General features: G+C 44.8%; 1 pseudogene across 1 annotated transcript; it reads left to right on the forward strand.

Moving 5' to 3' along the window:
• The first annotated feature begins 2,808 nt into the window (after positions 1-2,808).
• Positions 2,809-4,249, forward strand: LOC306651189 (dnaJ homolog subfamily A member 1-like; annotated as a pseudogene). Its single transcript has one exon. The product of its transcript is annotated as a dnaJ homolog subfamily A member 1-like (transcript).
• Positions 4,250-5,183: the final 934 nt, after the last annotated feature.

Genomic DNA, 5,183 nt, shown 5'->3' on the forward strand with positions numbered 1-5,183 from the left:
TCGATTGGTGCAATCATTCAATGCTTGCATTTGCTCTTTCATCTCATCGTTTGCTTCTCTGATCATTTTAATTATGTACATTCTGAACTCCTTTTCTGTCATTTCTTCTGCCATGCTGTCATTGGGTTTTATTGATGTAACATCTAGATTTGTTTGCAGCATTTTCTTTCCTTGTTTTCTCATATTGTTCAGGTATCAGTGGATCGCTGAGATATTGCAGATTTCCTCTATTGACTTACAATGTCCCTGAAGATTTCTATATATATCCCCCCTTAGCCTTCAGTAGGCTGAAGTCTTGGAGGAAGTTGATAATGCAGTGCTCCACAAGGAAGCTGCCTCTCTAGGAGTGGTGTCTTTCAGGTGGGGTATAATCCCTCCTAGTGGGCAGAGGTGCCTCCACTTGTTGACCAATGGTCATCCAAAGGGGACCTAGGCTGCAGGCTGAGGCAAGGCCTGTTTGGGCCTGAGTCTCTGGTTTTACCGTCCTTGTGGGGAAACCTCACCCAGCAGGGAAGACTCACCCGGTGGGGAGGTCTCGCTGGTCAGTTCCCTCCTAGATGTTCCCCTCAATTTACAGCTACCGCCTGGGCTGGGCTGCCTTCCTCTGCAAAGTTCCCAGGGGCCCGGCCCTGCCTCCTGGGCCTGGGAGCCTCACCCTTCGCAGATGAATCTCCTTAGGCTGCCCCTCCTCAGAGAATCTGCCCACAGGCCTGGAACCTTCGCTCCGCCCTAAGCCTGTCTCTGTGCGGCTCTTCCACCCAGAAGCCTCCTAGATCCTGGGACCCTGCTCTGCTCCTAATCACCTGGCTATGCGGCCCCTCCTCTGAGCAGCCACCTGGGGCCCGGAACAATCGCTCTGAGTCCCAGAGACCCGCCACAGGCCTCTTCCTCCAGACAGCCGCCCAGTATTCTGGTGTGGTCACTAGGAGTCCAACAAACTCACTTCGTGCCTCCTCCTCCTACCAACCACCCGTAGCCCAGGGCAATCAATCACTCCGAGACGACGTGACCCTCCCCGTTCCTCCTCCTTCTCCAGATAACCCCCCCGGGTGTTCAGGAGCGGTCGCTCTGAGTGGCTCTGAATCCACGTGACCCGCTGCACGGGTCCTCTGGGCAACCACCCGGAGCTCTGGTGTGGCCACTCAAGACCAAGCGACCCACCACGCTTCTCCTCCAGGCAGCCCCCCTGTGTTCAGGCGCTGTCACTTTAAGTCCAAACAACTCACCACTCGCCTTCTCCTCTGAGCAGCCGCCTGGAGCACTAATGCAGTCACTGCAAGTCCAAACGACTCGCTGCGCTCCTCCTCCTCCTCCTCCTACTCCTCCGGGCAGGCCCCGGGGTTCAGAAGTGGTCTGAGTCCACACAGCTCGCCACGCAGCCCCTTCTCTGGCAACCGCCTGTAGCTCTGGTGTAGTCACCCCGAATCCAAGCGGCTGCGCTCCTCTTCCTCCTCCTCGTCCTCAGGGCAGGCCCCGGTGTCCTGAGTCCACACAGCTCTCCTCGCCACTCCTCCCCTGGGCAGCTGCCGGAGCCCCAGTGGTTGCTCCGAGTCCCAGCGCTGTGCCGAGCGGCCTCCTTTACGGGGCTCCCAGTTGTCCGAGTTCACTGCTCCAGTGGGGGGAGGGGCGTCTCGCCGGCAGCTCTACTTCACAAAGTTTCCTGCGTCCCGGGACCACCGTCCCATCCGGGACGCCTCCCCAATGGGTGAGAGTCACTCGGCTGCTTTGAGTTGGTCCCAAGTGTCTCAATATCTCCTCTTTTGAATCCTGAGTCCTGGAGCAACATGAAATGCAGCCACCCTCTAGGCCGCCATCTTGAAAACCCCTCTAGAGAGTTTTCTGAAGAGTTGAAAGTAATGCTTAGCTCTCTGAAAACATGAATATATCCTATTTTGTTACTTTCTTTGTCTTCTTAGAAAGGTATCTGAGAAATGACTAATGTACTTCTGTAGTGAATTGGCAGGCTCTGAGTGCAGTTCCAAATAGTACTTAGATCATGGTCACAATTTCCTCAGGATTCTTTGACATTCTTGCTTAAGCTAATACCAAGGACTACACACAGTGTAACCATCTAATATGTATAATGTGTAACATCTATATATGTATATGCATACATATATAACTGACAGGATTTAGAATTGTATAAAGCATGTAAAAGTCATACAGTCCACCTCACTTCAGACAGGTGGAAACTGGAGATGGTTTGAATGAGGTTACCCAGTGAGTTCATGCCAAATCTGGACTAATCCAGTCTTCCTAACTACCAAAAGTGAAATCTTCCAAAGAACAGGTGATGCTTCAGGTGATGTTTTTGTAGCCAGTGTTTTCAGTTGCTTGCTGCAATGGTGTAGGTTTTCCAATCCAGATTTTAATCATTCACTTTAATAAGGTACCCACAGTTTTGTGCCATGCAACTAATAGACAGTAGTCCACAGAGGATCCACATCTTGATGTGAAGAAACAATATTCCAATAATCAGGTATGCAACTCTTTTGCTAGTGCCCTTTCCCATGGCCTTCATTTATCCTGCATCCCATACATGCTGATCAAACTTGACAGCTCTTGGGTCTGCCATGTGCTTTCTTTCACATCACTTTGCTCTAGCAGTTCTTAAACCTGGAAAGTCTTCTACTCAAATATTTTTCAGTCTCATATAACCTCTCCCACTGAAAATGAAAACAACACAAACAACCCAGCAACAAAATTTACAGAAAATACGAGTATACCATATATTAAGGAGATAACTTTTTAATACATATAAAAATTTCAGGAACTTTCCAGAACACTCGGTGAGGAGCAGCAGCTGCCTGAGCTGCACAGAGTTACGTGCTCCTTCCCACTCCCCCACTCGGCCCCAGCCCGCTCACGGCTGTAGAAAATGGTGAAAGAAACCACTTACTATGATGTTTTGGGGGTCAAACCCAATGCCACCCAGGAAGAATTTAAAAAGGCCTACAGGAAACTGGCCTTGAAGTACCACCCTATTAAGAATCCAAATGAAGGAGAAAAGTTTAAGCAGATTTCTCCAGCTTATGAAGTTCTCTCTGATGCCAAGAAAAGGGAGTTATATGACAAAGGAGGAGACCAGGCAATTAAGGAGAGTGGACCAGGTGGTGGTTTTGGCTCCCCCATGGACATCTTTGATATGTTTTTGGAGGAGGAGGAAGGATGCAGAGAGAAAGGAGAGGTAAAAATGTTGTGCATTAGCTCTCAATAACATTAAAAGATTTATACAATGGTGCAACAAGAAAACTGGCTCTGGAAAAGAATGTGATTTGTGACAAATGTGAAGGCCGAGGTGGTAAGAAAGGAGCAGTAGAGTGCTGTCCCAACTGCCGAGGTACTGGAATGCAAATGGGAATTCATCAGATAGGTCCTGGAAGGGTTCAGCAAATTCAGTCTGTGTGCATGGAGTGCCAGGGCCATGGGGAACGTATCAGTCCTAAAGATAGATGTAAAACCTGCAATGGAAGGAAAATAGTTCAAGAGAAGAAGATTCTAGAAGTTCATATTGACAAAGGCATGAAAGATGGACAGAAGATAACATTCCAAGTCCGGGCTCTTGGTGAAGGAGAGCAAGAGCCCGGACTGGAACCAGGAGATATTATCATTGGGTTAGGTCAGAAGGACCATGCTGTTTTTACTCGACGAGGAGAAGACCTTTTCATGTGTATGGACATACAGCTGGTGGAAGCATTATGTGGATTCCAGAAACCAATATCCACTCTTGATAATTGAACCATAGTCATCACCTCTCATCCAGGTCAGATTGCCCAGCATGGAGATATAAAGTATGTGCTAAATGAAGATATGCCAATTTATCCCAGACAATATAAAAAGGGTCACCTAATCATTGAGTTTAAGGTAAACTTTTCTAAAAATGGCTTTCTCTCTCCTGACAAACTCTCTTTGCTGGAAGAACTCCTACCTGAGAGGAAAGAAGTAGAAGACACTGATGAAATGGATCAGGTAGAACTGGTGGACTTTGATCCAAATCAGGAAAGACGGCACCATTATAATGGAGAAGCATATGAGGATGATGAGCATCATCCCAGAGGTGGTGTTCAGTGTCAAACCTCTTAATGGGGCCAGTGAATAACACTCACTGCAGGCATTTTATATGCAGTAGTGAATGAGTGAAGGACTATAATCATAATATGCTCACTACTTGCTATTGTTTTTGTTTTAATATTCAATTATAGTAGTGTTTTTAAAGTTAAATGAAGAATAAACACAAATATAAAAGCTCTGACTTTGCCCTGTATGATGACTACAGTGTGCAAGAAGTTGTTTAATACCTGTAAAAACTACTTTTAAAAAAGTTCCCCTAGCATCTGTTAGGCCATACCTTGTAATTGATTTCAGCTGTGTATGTGGGCAAACTTAGACTTAAATACTAGGTATATGTGTTGATTTCAGTGTATGACCCTTCATTGTTAAGCTATAAAATTAAAACTGTATTTAACTGGCAATCAGAAAAAGAAAACACTTTGTAAAGGAGTGTTGGTCTGTCTAGTTATTTGTATATTTGTATTAAGTGGGATTCACTGTGATGCTGCTGCTTTCTATTGCCTCCTCAGCTTACTTGAAGGTGGCATAATGTATAATTTCCCTTCTGGTATCAGTGAAAGAAATGATACCTTTCTAAAGAAGGTGTTTATCATTATATGCTGCTTCTTAAGGGCTTGCACTTGTAGAATTGCATGCCCTTCTATTATGCCATCTTCAAAAAAAAAAATATATATATATATATATAAAATTGTGTTGACCAGTCCTGGTTACATTAATTTTCCCTTCTCTTTGGACCATAATAAGCCCTTGTAGTGAATTCCAGAGCTGGATAACATAGAAATTAAAATGAAGAGACCTTATACATGGAGAAGTAGTTTGCATGTATAGTATAGGAAGGTGTTCCTTATGTACGTTACAAGCTTACTTTAAACCATTTGACTTATGCTTCAAAGTAACTATAATTCGATGTTGGTAGTCTAGCAAATATGATGAATAGCTTTAACTGTATGTTTAAAAGTCATCATATGTTCACATGCCTAAATCTGGATATTAGAATTTAAGCAATTCTTGAAATGTATGAATGTCTCCTTAATATACTGATTACAAAGCAAAAAATAAAAAATAAGAAAATAAAAATCTCAACCTCACTAATATATAAGTGAATATTCAAG

The sequence above is a fragment of the Sciurus vulgaris genome (genome assembly GCF_902686455.1).
Source record: "Sciurus vulgaris genome assembly, chromosome: X".
NCBI lineage: Eukaryota > Metazoa > Chordata > Mammalia > Rodentia > Sciuridae > Sciurus > Sciurus vulgaris.